This window comes from Prionailurus viverrinus, chromosome F1 (assembly GCF_022837055.1).
Source record: "Prionailurus viverrinus isolate Anna chromosome F1, UM_Priviv_1.0, whole genome shotgun sequence".
Lineage (NCBI taxonomy): Eukaryota > Metazoa > Chordata > Mammalia > Carnivora > Felidae > Prionailurus > Prionailurus viverrinus.
This window is the reverse complement of record NC_062577.1, coordinates 57,913,916-57,929,507: the sequence shown is the minus strand read 5'-3', so window position 1 is coordinate 57,929,507 and position 15,592 is coordinate 57,913,916. Positions and strand designations below refer to the sequence as shown.

Below are 15,592 nucleotides of genomic sequence, written 5' to 3'. Positions count from 1 at the left end.
GGGATTCATGCTTTTAATTAAGCATGGTGTAGAACAACAGAAAGTGCCTTGATTTTATAGCAGGAAAGCCAATATTCTAGTCCCTATGATCCATGTGGCCTCGTATAAATTGCTGACCTCTTTGGTGTCCATGTTTTAATCTGTAAAAGCAGGAATAATACCAGGGTAAAGGATGACACCGACAGGATTAAGCAAGGCCACATCTGTGTGGTAGATTGCTACTTCACCTATATCTACAGCCTTTCCTAGGTGATTCTGCAGCTGCTCTAACAAAAAGAATGGAGCACAGTCCCCCACACCTTGACACCGAGTTCAGCCCTGTGACTTCCTCTGGCCAGTATAGGAGTAAATGAGGCCTCGCAAGTTTCCGCTTGCTCTCTTTTGCCTCTTCTATCACCCTCTCTGCCACGGGAGGACATGTCTGGGTTAGCTTGTTGAAAGCTAGGAGACACCCAAGTCACCTCAGCTTGAAGGCCATCCTAGATCAACCGACAGCCAGCCTATGTCCAGCTATGTGAGCAAGCCTAGACAAGAGCGCAAAGCTACAGACATGTGAGCAATAAACACTTGTTGTCGTATGGCACTGACATTGCAGGGCTCTTTGTTATGTGGCATCATTGTGGCAACAGATAACCAATAGAGTCTGTGAGATTAAATCCCCACAAACTGTAAAGTACTACACAAATGTAAAGTATTAAAGCTCATGAAAATTATATATATTATATAATTATGTTTATATAATTATATACTGTTTAATTATATATTTATATACTTTGTATATTTGTATGTTATATAGTGATATTATATATATTTATATATTATATATATATCTTTCTGAGCTTTAATAATTATATAATATATATACATTTTATATATGAATCAAACATAATAATATATTTATATTTTTAATATATTTTAGTATATTATATAGTTACATTGTATATAATTTGTGTGTGTGTGTGTGTGTGTGTGTGTGTGTGTAGCCAAGGACTCCATTGGTCTATGAGATATTAGAGCCTATTGAAAAAACTCATTAAGTCCTTATTTAGAGAATCATGGAATCAAAATTTGAGTTGGACAGAACCTTGGAGATTGTCTAATCTACCCTTCTACCTGTGTATGGAGACTCTTCTCCATATTGATTTCCTTTATGGGTACCAACAGATTTGTGTCCTCTAGCCCCTCTATGCTGGGACATCCTTACATCCTTCTCTGTCTCTAGCAATACCTGTGTGGACAACCCAGGAGGCTCTAGGTCCATCCTTCTCACTTGGCCATTCCCCTTTCTTGATGTCTGTGGCTGATGCTCTGGTCATGCTGTGATTTACAATTTTTCCAGATGCCTTCAACATGCAGCCACTTGCCAAAGTAAAAGTTGCTAATGCCGTATCATTGATCACATGTTCCTGCATATTGCATTAATCTTAAAGACCCAGCTTAATGCACACAAGGACACCCTCCCTGAGTATTGAAGGGCTGGTCCACAAAAGCTCATAAAATAGGCATCCTCCGGATTTCCAAAGGAATGGAAAGCCACAAGAATAAATTGGAAGAGAACTCGGGCAAGCTGTTTTTTATTTTCTAAAGGAAGGAAGAAATTATTTAGCCTGATTCAGGGCTCTTTCAGGCACCTCACACATTATTATCGCTGAACAAATGCTTATTATTCTTCTTAGCAATGAGGTAAGCCGAGATGGACCTTTTCTTCCCTAAAAGGAATCAGGAGTACTTCCAAGTCCCATTTCTGCATCCTAAATGCTATCTTCACCTTAGCAGCCGAAGGATCTTTTTTTCCTCTAACCTAGAAGGCAGGAGGCAGAGTGCCTGTCTAGAAAAATGACAAATCAGACATGACATACATACAGACCTATTACTTCTGTCATATTTCTCCTCTTAACTTTTCTCAGCAATTAAGGTTTCCATGAGCTTCCCACTCCTTTTCAAATCCTGCTCGTGAGGCAGTTGTAATTAAATTCCCTTGATTTCCCAGTGCTGCTTCTTTGTAAAATAACTTGATCTTAGAAAAGTTCCCTTTCTAAATTTCCCCGCACACCCTTTCCTGACCTGGACTGTGATGGTGTTGGAAATCTTTTCCTTTCTTCTGTATCTAAACTTAGGTCAAGCACTGCATCCTCCAGGAAGTCTTCCCTGATGGCTTAACCTAGCTTCATTTGGATGCCCTCTCTCTGGACTCCCATAACCCTCTCTATATCCCTCTATCCAGTTTACCATGCTGTCTTTTAGTCATCGGTATCCTTATTGTCTCCCATGCTTGGCCTGCGCACAGAGGACAGGGTCATGCCTCAGTTGCTTTTCATCCAGGAAGCCAGACTTTCCAGTAGAATTCAGAAAGAGAAAGACTGACCAGTAGCTGATGTACCCTCATGGCAACTATTTCGTTTCCCTTGACAGTATGCTCCACGTGCTGAGCCTAAATCAAACATTGCCTTTGTTCCTGCCTTGTTAGCATCACAAAGATAATTTACCTGGGGGTGAGCATCATGGAATCTTCTGAAATCATCAAACTATCAAATAACTTTTTGCTACCTGGTCTGGGGGCAGATTTATACTAAGCACTATGGGGGGGAGGGGGGTAGATAATAAGGAAATAGAAAACTAGGTCTCAGACAATAAGAAATATATTATCTAATTGAAGATTCAAATGTATGCATATAAAACACTAACTTTGCATCAGAGAATAGGAGTGCAAATAAATTACATACACATTAACAGTGAGAGGAGAAATTCAGAGAGGGAGAGAGTGCAGGAAAAGGAGGAAAGTTGGAAGGGCTTTTGAGGCAGCTTTGCAAACGATGCTAGGGGCGCCTGGGTGGCTCAGTCAGTTAAACAACCCGGTCTTAATTTCAGCTCAGGTCATGATCTCACGGTTTGTGAGTTCAAGCACCGCGCGGGGCTCTGTGCTGACAGTGAGGAACCTGCTTGGGACTCTCTCTCTCTCAGCCCCTCCCCACGCACCCCCCCCCCCTCAAAATGAACAAACAAATATTAAAAAAAAAAAAAGAAGCTAGACTCAGGTCTTGAAGGAGAGTAGGATCTCAGGAGAGGGGAGAGGACAGGGTGCAGCCTTTGGAAGGAACAACATAAACAAAGGTTCAGAGGCAGGATCTGTGCAGTCTGTTTAGATTTGGAGAATCACGAGTAGACGTGCGTGGCCTGGATGAAGGCCCTTGATGAGGAATAATGGGAAATTAGGTTCCAAAGCCAGACCATATTATCTTGATTTTCCCCCCAATAAAAAGAACCGCCTAAGTCACCTACTTTTAAAAGGCCCCATCAAATCCACGTCCTGAACAGGAAATGTGCACTTAGCAGGGAATGTGCAGTGTTACTATAACTCAGCCACCGCCAATTACTCTCTTCAAGAGAACCGTGTTAACTCTTGACTAACCAAAGGGTGTTTCTCTGGTCTGTTCTCTCCCTAATTCAACCAACCAGTACATCTTGTACACCCACTGCTTCCTGCTCTCTGTACGAAACTCCCTAAATCACTCAAAAATGAAGGAGACAGAACTCCCTAACTTCGAAGAACGTATTTTCATCTTATTTTCCTTCTTCCACACTTCTCTCTCTGCTACCAGTTTTTAGGGACAGTATCCTTTTAGGGGCTCCATCAGACTCCAGACCTCCTGTAATTAAACACATTTGAAACATGCTGGTAGGTTTGAAAAGAGAGGAAAGAAGAAAGCAAGTCAATAAATAATATGGAGGTGAAATGCTTACATCTGGAGAGCCTTCCTTAGGATGTTAGGTCTTCAGCTAGCCTCTCCTCTCAGTGGTTAAGAATTGGCTCTGTCTGCCAGCAACCTTCTTTTGTATCTCCCTCCGATGAGAAATAAGAGATCTCTCTTCGTGTCTAAATGAGGAGAGGAAATCGTGGCCACGCCAAGATAACACAGTCCAACTCACCCTTCTGAGTCTGACTTCGACCAGCCCCCAGGCCAGCTCCAAAACAGCACAGCATGGCTGGAAAACCCTCCCTCTCAACATGCCAGGCCATGTGTCTCCTATCATTCAAATAATTCCTGAAATCCCAACCGCTCTGTGGTCCTTCAGGACTCCAGAGACAAATAACTGTTTCCCCTCATCAGACACTACTCATGAAAGGCTTTGGCCACTTTCCCTGATGGATCAGCACCCCAACCCCAATATAGAATGAATTCTCCTTTGCTCTGTACCCATAAACATATGGGCCCTTGAATCATACTTATTATAAACAGCCTACGTGTGAACTCCTCTGTGGCACCCTACAACCTCTCTGTGGGTCCAGTAGTCTTGGGTTTGTTGGGATCTTCGGAGCCAGCCCTGTCAGTGTTGTTTTCATAAGTGGACTGAAACAAGACCAGACCAAACAAGCATTCACACATGATTTTCTCACTTAAAAACAACTGCAAAAACCAACACTCCTATGGCATTTATAAAATGTTTTCATATCCATGACCTGTTTTCTTCTTCAACCTAACCCTGCGAAGTCGGATTTCCTTTACCCTCTGTGAATAAAGAAATGGATGTTAAAACAGATTAAGTAACTTGCCTTTGGTCAATAAGCGGGGCCCAGAAAACTATTTTGAATGAGCTCCTTCTAGATTCTTCACCTGACACCATAAAACAAAATAAATATTGGACAGATTAAAGACTTAACAAATAAAACTATGAACAAAAGGGAAAAAAATGAAGATTTTGCCTGATCTCTGGATGAAGAAAAATTTTTTTAGGCATAAAAACACTGGAAGAAATCAAAAAAAGGAAACATTAGATTAGTCTACATAAAAATGTAAAACTTTTCGGACACCTGGGTAGTTCAGTCTGTTGAGCATCCCACTCTCGATTTCGGCTCAAGTCGTGATCCTGGGGTCCTGGGATTGAGCCCTGCATCAGGCTTTGCACTGGGTGTGGATCCTGCTTGAGATTCTCTCTTCCTCTCCCTTTGCCCCTCCCTCACTCACTCTCACTCTCTAAAAAAAAAAACAATAGTAATAATAATAATAATAATAATAATAATAATAAATCTTTTTTAAAAATGTAAAACTTTTATATGTCCCAAAGCCAAATAAAAAGCCAACAGCCATCTGAGGAGAAACTGTCTGAAAACTAGATAGGCTCCTATGAAGCAGCCTTGCTCAGTCACCGTCTGGGGCCAGCTCTAGAAAACTAGGACTTTGCTTCAAAAGCTGAGGCCAATTCCGAAGCAGCTCACCAGCTCTCTAGCAAAGGGACATTCGAGTGGCACATATCACAATCTGCACAGGAAAAAAGCCTGGAAACTCATCAAAAGGCTAATAGTGCCTATGGAATTATGCATTACTCTTACTTTCTTCTTCATACTTTTCTGTACTTTCCATGTTTTTGCAAAACACATCATAATTGGGGGGAGAAAGGTTTTATACTCAGAAAAGACAGAGTTTTCTTTTAAAATGAGGATTATCAAAGGATTTCTGTTTTCCCTAATCGTTCTCAGTCTTATCACCACACATCTTCTGAGAGTGATGTCTCTAATATATTCGTAGTTTGCTTAGAAACATCTGAGTTAGGACATTATTTTCAGAACAAAATAAAGCTTGAAATTACATGTATCCACATAGAACACTGTTTTTGGTTTGCTCTCTGAAGCCTTTGCTTCCTTGAAGGTTTATGAAAACCTTTCTGGGGTGGGGGATGCTCCCGGGTGGCTCAGTTAGTTAAGCCCCTGACTCTTGATTTTGGCTCAGGTCGTGATCTCACAGTTCATGAGTTCATCCCCTCATCGGGCTCTGCACTGACCGCATGGAGCCGGCTTGGGACTCTTTCTCTCCCTCTGTGTCTCCCCAACTTGCACTCTCTCTCACACACACAAAATAAATAGGTGAGCTTTAAAAAAATTTTTTTGCCGATCTGCTTCTCCTAACAACTGCATTGGAAGGAAGAAGGAGAAGCAGGTGGGAGGAAGGGAGTTCCCACGTAGCATCTGCACCAGGCAGGGTGGGGCAGGGGGTTTACACCACCACGCCACCTGTGACAAGTGTTTTTTGTCATGTGGGGATATCAAGGTTCAGAGTCAAGTACTGTAAGAGCTGGAGACAGGATTCACTCCAGGTCAGCTTGGCCCCAAATCTTTGCTCATTCATTTACACCTCATGGCCTCCAATCAAGAGCTATGTTCACATCGTGCAGCTCAGCCAATTTGGGGGAGTTGACCACTGGAAGTGCCTGGGCACGCAACAGGCAGTTCTGCCAAGCATGGACTGAGAGTCAAGAGATTGTGTCCTAACATCAGCTGTGTCCAAAGGGCCACGTGACCTTGGACAAGTTTGCTTTCTTGCCCACAGAAGCAGTGGCTGGGACTAGCGGTTTCAAAAGGGCTTTCCTTCTCTTAAACTCTGACTCCCTAATAGTCATTTATACGTGTGAAAATGGTGCTCTCCACAAGCCAGTGCTGTTCGTTCTGCTTCAAGGGCACAATTCTCTAAACAGGTCCCTATGATGGCCTTATCAAGGACCACTGCCAAGCTCGTTCACTATGGCACTGTTTACCCACAGAAAACTGGTAACAATCTAAACATCAATGGAGAGAGAACTAAAATAAGCTATGGCACGGGGGCACCTGCGTGGCTCAGTCGGTTAAGCGTCCAACTTCAACTCAGGTCCTGATCTCATGGATAAACATTAAAACACGAACGCGCACACGCATGCACACACACACACACACTCTCTGGAGCTTTTATACAGGGCACCACAGAAAAGGCTGGGTCACATAATTCATTCCTTGAAAAAATCTCTATAACATCCTAACACACACTATTAACTGACCATGTAATGCCATCAACTTAATTTCCTCCAACAAGAGTAATACAGGACCTACTATAAGCTAGATAGTATATGAATCTCCACATTCATATAAGGCATTCTACATATTCATATAACGAATTGGTCTCTGGGCCCCAAGGTGCTCTCAGTCTGGAAGGGGGGTGGGTGGGGAATGCATAATTATGGTACATTATAATGAGAATTGTCATACAGGTACAAAGTCCAAGAAAGCCTAGGGTAATTCTGTCTAGAGGAATCTAAAGAGGCCCAGCATTTAACCTGGATGTGGAATTTAAAGTGGGTACCTACAGAGTGAGCGGGACCTCGTAAAGTCACAAGAGGACAAGACAGAGGACCCAAAGGGTATATAATATAGAGAGAACTGGCACACTGCAGGGGTCAGAGGGGGCCAGCAGGCACCTATGAGGCTAGGGAGTAGCAAATGAGCTGGGGAAAGGAGGCTGGGTCAGGCCCTGAGGGTCGGGAACACCATCTGTACACAGGACAATGGTGAGCCATTAGAAGTTTCTGCGCAGAGGAACAGAGCAATTAGAAGGCTTTCCTGACAAAGACAGATCACTCTGGAGGCTGTGTGGCCAGCAGATTAATAGGTATCTGGGTCTGGGTAGATTTAATGGCCCTGAATATTTAACTAAGTGAGTTTCCTAAACACGAAAAGTATGATACATTTTAATGTGTTTCTGTCTCTCTCTCTATGGCAACTAATCTTAATTATCTCAGAAATCTGAGTTCAAGAAGGTATCTCACCTGTTTATCTTCAAAGGAAACAAGTCAAGGGTTTACTCTGAGTATTAAATGTGCATCTTTATAGGTTTAAGTCTTAATTAAATAGCAGTGGGATCCATACGCAGGTTACTGAAAGTGTAAATACCTGGAAAGAAGGGGGGAAAAATATTTGAAATTTGTCATGTTGAAGTATTGTTATTAAAAGAACAGAAAACTGTTAAAAACCAACTCATTGTACCCTGCTGTCTGTTCAGGCTGCTGTAACAAAATGCCACAGCCCGGGCGTCTTGTAAACAACAGAAATTTATTTCTCACAGTTCTGGGAGCTGGAAGTCCAAGGTCAAGGTGCTGGCATGACTGAGCGAGGGCCCTTTTCTGGGTCTCCAACTTCTTGTATCCTCACAGGGCAGAAGGGGTTGGGAGCTCTCTGGGGTCCTCCGTTATGAGGCATTAATCACATTCATGAGGCTTTATCTTCACAACCTAACCTCCCCACAGAGGCCTCACCTCCTAATACCATCACACTGGCCTTTAAGATTCAACCATAGCACCTGGGTTCCATTTACTGCATGTAAATTCATACGTTCAATTACGAAAAAAAGTCTGTGGAGGAAATAGGATCCAGTCTACACCCTTGTCCCTCCACACCTGCTACCTCCCACCCCCTCCCCATCCCCGTCACATACATGAGCAACACCCAACACCAGCGCTGTAACCCAGTTCTGCCATTGTGGTTTAGCTGACTCCAAAACTTTAAAGAAAGTCAGCCCTAAAGCACTAAAATTGGGGTAACCACTCAGGACAGCAGGACAAGTAGAAAAGGAAGCAATCTCAGTAGAGTCAAAAACAGGGGTGGACCCTGCACCATACATATCAGCATAAGCCGTAAGTTGGGCATGTATTCGTTCAGAAACCAGAGAGCACCCAGTATATGCCCAGCACTGGCCCAGGCACTGGGACTGGTGAGAAATCTGAAACAGCACTTTTCCTCAAGAAAACTCTGTCTCTTTTGATGCTTCCTGCAATTCTCTAACTGCTTAAGTTGTTCGGAGGAGGAAACTGAGGTTCAGAGATGCTAATGCACTTCTCAAGACCAGGATGCCATGTGGGGGGATTGAGAATGAGGCAGGAAGACTGGGTGAGAGTTGAGCACTGAGTCACTGACTCTGAGCACAAGCGCAGGAGAGCACCTGTTGTAAAAGAAGTCCCCAAGTCTAGGGGCCAAATTTACACACAGGGACCCCAGATGAGGGGGCAGACCGCTGCCTAGGCAGGAAGCATTGCAAACCATTATGCGCCCCTTAAGACCATGTTAGCTTTAAAAGTGTGTGCACATGGGTGCACACACGCACATGGACCGACTTCCTAACTCCAGTCAAGATATCCAGTCAAGGCAGCTTATAGAGTGCACTGCTGGAGGCACACAGACCTGGGTTCAAATCCCAGCTCTTCTGCTCAACAACGCGTCAAGCTACTTAACCTTGCCCTGTGTTACTAAGCCTTATCTCAGGGGGCTGCAGTGGGGAGGGGGAATTCTAGAAGAAATGATGCATGGAATGTGCTTAGCAGAGTGCCTGGCATTCAGTGCCAATCAGGAAAAGTGAACCGTGACACTTCCCACTCAAGAAGACCCAAAGCAAAAATGTGATCTGTTCTCACAAACGGGTTCCTTCTGCACCTGGTCTCTCTACCTGCATGACTCCTACCCACTGGCCGAAACCAGACACCGCTCTCTCTTCCACTTGTCACACGGCCGCCCTTCCCCCTTTCTCCGCCATCTTGACCATCACAGCTAGCACTTCCGGTGTGATTCTACGTTCAAAGATACTAAGCCAAGCATTTTACAAGATCTTTAATTGGGCAGCGAAACCCTCACGAGGAAGGTACTATCATTATCTCTGCTTTGCATCTGGGGAAACTGAGACTTGAGTTAAGAAACTTGCCCAAGGGGCGCCTGGGTGGTGCAGTCGGTTAAGCGTCCGACTTCAGCCAGGTCACGATCTCGCGGTCCGTGAGTTCGAGCCCCGCGTCGTGCTCTGGGCTGATGGCTCGGAGCCTGGAGCCTGTTTCCGATTCTGTGTCTCCCTCTCTCTCTGCCCCTTCCCCGTTCATGCCCTGTCTCTCTCTGTCCCCAAAATAAATAAACGTTGAAAAAAAAAAAAAAATTTAAAAAAAAAAAAAAAAAGAAACTTGCCCAAGATCAGAGTGCCTGGGTGGCTCAATCGGTTAAGTGACCGACTTCGGCTCATGATCTGACGGTTTATGAGTTCGAGCCCTGGGTCGGGCTCTATGCTAACAGCTCAGAGCCTGGAACCCACCTTGGATTCTGTGTCTCCCTCTCTCTCTGCTCCTCCCCTGCTCACACTCTGTCTCTCTCTCTCCTTCAAAAATAAACAAACATTCAAAAAAATTTAAAAAAAAAAAAAGAAAGAAAGAAACTTGCCCAAGATCACACAGCTATTTTGTGAGAGAGATCACATTTTATAGACCGTTTATTCCAAAGCCCAAACGCTTGAACTATTACACTGTGTTGCCTCCCAACGAACCAGTCACTACCTTAGCCTGGTGCATTCTCCCTGTGGCTTCCTGTCACTGTACTGCAACCACATCCTGCTCTACTCAAGCCCAGAGGGCTCTGTGGGTTTTCGGAAAGTGGTATGGACCACTGAATTCCCCATCAGCCTCAGAATGCCAGGCTGATGGGGAATACGACCAACACAGTGTCTCTTGAGTCTGAGAAAGGGTATTGCTCAGCTGGGAGCCACCCTGGCGGGGAGGGTGGGCAGGCGGCATGGAGGCCAAGGAGGAAGGCAGTCCATGAGTCTAGGTGTGAGGTACAAAGGGCCTGAGGCGAGGGGTGGGGGTGGGAATGAAAAGGCTGCATGCGACAGACATTACCTCACCAGGCACAAATACTCCCAAGGCTGGAGCTTTAATAATTCTGTTACTAGGGCAACAGCAAAAGAATCTATCTTGGAGAGAACCCAGCACGGCCCGTTTTTACACAGAAGCATGGCGGCTGTAAGCTGGGTTCTCTCTGAGATAGGGGTGAAGGTGAGTGGCCAAATGACACAGCAAGCCGCGTGCACCAGGATTTTCCCTGAGGTTTTTCTAACCTTTCCATCCTTCCTAGTTTGGGAAGTGGAGAGACATTTATCTGAAGCAAGCTCTCCAGGAAGGTAGACAGCGTGATCCATGAAGCAGGGGCTATTTGAGCCCCACGACAGGTTAGTGAGCCTGCCTCTGATACTTGGACACTTGGGGTCTTGTGGAGAAGGGCTCAGGTTGAGAGTCAGCCTGGAGACAGAAGCGAAAGCATTTATCACAACGTTAACCAGTCGCTCAGCTACCTGCCTTCCCCTTGCTTGGCACCACTGGGACTCTGGCCAGGCCTTAAGGGTGTCTTCTTCAGTCTGTCCAGGAAGTAAAGAGCTGGGAAGACCCTCCTGGGGGAGTGAGTTCATGGGCTCTGATCAGAAATACAGACGCTCCTTGTAAGACCCACGGTAGAGTAAGCTTTCTTCCCAGGAGCTCCGTGGTCCTCCCCCCATTGTCCTTCTGGGAGTATGGCAATGACACACCCACATGACTCCATTGACCTCTGACAGCAGCCCTTCCAAAAACCCAAGAGCCCAAGCACCTGGGTGGCTCAGTCAGTTGAGCGTCAGACTTCAGCTCAGGTCACGACCTCACAGTTCATAAGTTCAAGCCCCGCATTGGGTTCACCGCTGTCAGCACAGAGCCCACTTCAGATCCTCTGTCCCCCTCTCTCTCTGCCCTTCCCCGGCATGTGCTCTCTCAAAAATAAATCAAACATTAACAAAAAACAAAAAACAGCCTTTCAAAGATGCTGGGAAAACTCTGAGACCTTCTTACCTGCCTCCCTCAGGATTCATGCTCTCCTTTTCAATTTCTATGCCAAATGCCAACTTGGCCCCTCTATGTGACACCCTGTGGGGACACCCTTCACCTTGCCCATGGCATTTGTCTCTACCTCCCACATGACATATTTTCTTGAAAATCTGTGTGCGAGGAATGCTGAAGGAGAGACAGGACTCAATTTCCCTCAGTCCTCCTCCTAACCGCCCAGAGCCTCTGTGAAGTACAGATTCCCCCCGAGAGACCACCAAAGGCTTCCACTGCTTTCGAATTTCAGTGTCAAAGGTTGTTCTGAAGGGCAGGAAGGAGGTGGGTAGTCATGCTGGATTATGGAGAGATTTCCATGATAGTGGCTCTGCCCCTTCTGGGGCTTTGATAAAGTATGAAATGCCCAGTGGTCTGCCCAATGGATACAGCATGTTCCAGATGGCCTTGGAAGGAATTCCTCATTACAGAAATATGGGTCACCTCAGGCATCGACGAGTCAACGGTTGCTGGCTTTGCCATTCATTCTTTGAGCTTAGGAAAGTTGTTTTTCTATTCAGCTTCCTTGCCTGCAAAAGGAAGAAAATTATACAAAACAATCTCAAAGGTTAATGTAAGTCTTTAAAGCTGAAAAGGTTGTAAGCCTTCTGAAAGACAAGGAACCCCAAAGTGTAAATAGATCACATAACAACAGTGGTTTGAGCTGGTCTGGAGTTAATGTACCATTTAGTGCCTCGGAGGGGCACTTTTATAGTACATTTATTCCATGGAGCCTGTAAAAACAATAATGAGCATTTTGAGGCATTTGCATAAGTGGTGGTGGTCTGGCTTAGTAACTAAGAGCTTGCACTCAGGAATAAAACTTTTTGGACCCAATCCTGCCTTCATCACTCATCAGCTCTGTAGCCTTGGACAAATGGCCCCTCTTAGAGCTTCTTTTTCTTCATTTATAAGATAGGGTCATGCCACATGACTCGCTGCATTGCTGTGAGAATCACATACCTGACAGGGTGAATAGTAAAGGGTAGTTGGTAGGTTATATTAAGTGATACTCAATCTTTATAGCAATCCTGGAGAAGCATTATTTGGCATCCCTGTTTTATCAAAAAGAAACATGTCCATAGAAGCTGAAGTGTTTGCCTGAAGTCACTCGGCAAGGAGTTTCTCCTTCCGAAGCTCATACCACAACACAGGTGTCTCTCCCATGGTCTCCTCCCAAATCAATGGGCTCAGACAAAGTCGCAGTGCAGGTTTCAGGCATAATGACTACTACACTATAAGCCTAGCCTTGGGCGTTAGTATATAAGTCTGTTATAAGCTGAGAAGGTGATCCAATCCCCCCAAAACGGTATGCAATTTCAAGGCTTCCCTTAGATTCCTCTAGATAATAAATACTACAGAAATGTATAATGTAGGGGGAGCCTGAAAACAAAGACATCCCTGGGGAACACAGCAATTGGAGTGATTGCCTCTGGCCTACACTCTTGTAAAGGTCCAATCTCCTGAGCAGGGACTCAGGCAACCTGAAGGAGAAAGACAAAAATAGTTCACACCAGGTGGTACTAAAAACAGACCCAAGGCTCACAGCTAGCTAGCTAGATAGCTAATAGATAAATGATAGATAGATAGATAGATAGATAGATAGACAACAGATAGATAAATAGATACGATAGATAGGTAGATAGGTAGGTAGGTAGATAGATAGCTATGATAGATATAGATAATAGATAAATGATAGATGATAGGTATAGATAGATAACAAATCAATTATAGATAGATAGATAGATAGGTAGATAACAGATAAATTATAGACAGATGACAGATAGATGAGAGATAGATAGATATGATAGGTAGATAGGTAGGTAAATACATAGATATGATAGATATAGATAAATAGATAAGATAGATGATAGATATAGATAACAGATAAATTATAGATAGATAGATATAAATGATAGATGATATAGATAATAGATAGATAGATAGATAGATAGATAGATAGATAGATAGATAGATATAGATGATAGGTGGATGGATGGATGGATGGGTGCATGGATGGATGGATGGATATAGAGATGATACATGAATAGATGACAGATAAAGATCTAGATGATAGATATGATAGATGATAGATGGATGGATAGATAGGTAGAGATAAATCTATCTATAGGTAGACAGACAGACAGACATATTTGGCCCTTAGGCCCCACCTTCCTGGCATATATTAGGACTTCTTTTCTCTTCCAGGCTGTCTTTCCTGTTCATCATCAATCTGTTTTCCGTGGGACTTGCCCCCCAGCCCCATACCTGCCTCGATGGCCCTGCTGAATAGGACACAAGCATTCTCAGAAGTCTGGAGTGACCTGGATGCCATAAGCAGCTTTGACATCAAAGTCCTTAGCATTCTGCATTCGTTAGACCTGCACCCACTGAATTCCTGGCCCAGGAAGCAGAACAGAGAACTGACTTCTATGCTGCTAGGTTGCTAACCCTGTGGAGAGTCCTGAGTTGAACACATGAGCAGTCTTAACTGAATAAAATGGCACCGGCATTTCTTTCTATTTTTCTCCTGAGCAAATACAAGTATGCCGAAATTATATTGCCCCCGGCCCTTGCTCCCGGGCATCGGATGGAACAGGCACTGGCTAACATTTACAAACTGTTTGCCCTGTGCCGGGCACCATGCAGTCGCTGGAATCTGTCCTGGTGCTCGGGTCTTAAGGCTTCAAGCCTCTGTCCTTCCCCTGCACAGACTGGCTCTTGATGGAACCTTACACTTGGGCGGGTGTTCAGAGAGCATCCCGCCTTGTTCTATAGAAAGGAAACCAAGGCCCTGGGAGGGGATGGAAATCAAGGGTCCTGGCTGTATCCACTTTGCTCTACCCTCCCCCCCTTGCCTTTTTATAACATCAAGGACTGTGCCCACCTGTCTTTTGGATCATGAGAGTCTGTTGGGAGGCACACTGGCACTTGAGAGGGATCGGTAATCGGGAAGCTGTCTCTGTCAGATACAGCTAAAAATAGGAGCCGGCCCGAGAGCAGCCTCCGCTAGTGAGTGTGCACTGAGACCAGGTGCTCCTCACCGAGTTTGCCTGATACCCACCAGTGCTACTGGAAGGACAGCCACCCCGGCCACCTCAGGGGCAAAGGTGGGCTCAGCAAACAGCTGTATACACTGAGGGCAACCCAGCTACTTCTGAAGCTGGGGCGAGCAGATTCTATTTCTGCAGCCATCTGACCACGTGGGGCCACAGGGGGTCATCAGAAGGAACAGGAAGGCTCTTCTCTTGGCCCTCCCCTAGTGGCTCCCTGTGGGGCCTGAAATCTTCCCATGATGTAGGAATTCAGCAGTCCTAAGGAGAGTTGGAAATTCTCTCGTTCACCTCCCTCAATATACAGATGAGAAAAATAAAGCACGGAGACATTAAGCAACTCTGCCAAGGGCAAACAGCCTAGTCCAGAACTTCCCAGAGCAGGATCCCTGAAATAAGAGTCTCGTAGATGTTCCTTGAAGAGAAATTGTCTTAAAGGTTCTGAGATCAGGTAGTTGGGAAAGGCCGCATTCTCTATTCTTTGTCTCGTACACTCATTCTCTATCTAACAAATACTCAGTCTCAAAACGAGGACCACGTTTGAGGGATCTGGTCTAACCTGGCAGAGCTGGAACCAGCCTACGGGCGTGCAGACTTCAGGACCACAAAGCACACAGCTACCCCAGGCCAAGGACTATTTCTCGATTTAACCATTCATGAGGCTTTGCTAAAATGGCAATGCTCCGGAGAGAGAGAGAGACATAACTGACTGGCGTCCCTGATAACTTTTAATGCACTTTGTTTGTCCGAGGCTTTTCCAAGTGAGAGCACTTGCAATCATATGGCCAAACAACAAAGCCTGAGCCAGAGGCTGCTGCCTTGAGAAAGTGCATCCACATGCGGCAGCTAGAAAGTAAATGAGTAAACCTGGACACGCTAGCTCCCCTGAAAGGAAGAGTCAGAAAGAAGGAGAGAGGCAGAAAAATCACTCCACAAGCTTTGGCAAACCAGTCAGCCATCATCTCTCCCCAAAAGGAAATGGATGGGGGCACCTGGGTGGCTCAGTCAGTTAAGCAGCCAACTCTGGATTTCAGCTCAGGTCATGATCTCATGGTTCATGAGTTCAAGCCCTGCTTTGGGCTCTGTGC

General features: G+C 45.0%; 2 long non-coding RNA genes across 5 annotated transcripts in view; one reads left to right on the top strand and one right to left on the bottom strand.

The window, feature by feature from the left end:
• Nucleotides 1-3,025: 3,025 nt before the first annotated feature.
• The window catches only part of LOC125155859 (uncharacterized), a 45,864-nt gene continuing 33,297 nt past the window's right edge, over nucleotides 3,026-15,592 (bottom strand). For 3 of the 4 annotated variants that reach the window (XR_007148382.1, XR_007148380.1, XR_007148383.1), the window contains 5 exons: nucleotides 11,896-11,981; nucleotides 10,665-10,845; nucleotides 7,570-7,693; nucleotides 3,742-3,874; nucleotides 3,026-3,647 (listed from right to left, as the gene is read on the bottom strand). This is a non-coding gene — a long non-coding RNA (uncharacterized LOC125155859). The remainder of the gene's footprint in view (nucleotides 3,648-3,741; nucleotides 3,875-7,569; nucleotides 7,694-10,664; nucleotides 10,846-11,895; nucleotides 11,982-15,592) is intronic. The other variant, XR_007148381.1, reaches the window with a different exon arrangement.
• Nucleotides 10,540-13,956, top strand: LOC125155864 (uncharacterized). The gene is made up of 3 exons (XR_007148388.1): nucleotides 10,540-10,602; nucleotides 10,682-10,775; nucleotides 13,660-13,956. It is a non-coding gene; the product is annotated as an uncharacterized LOC125155864 (long non-coding RNA).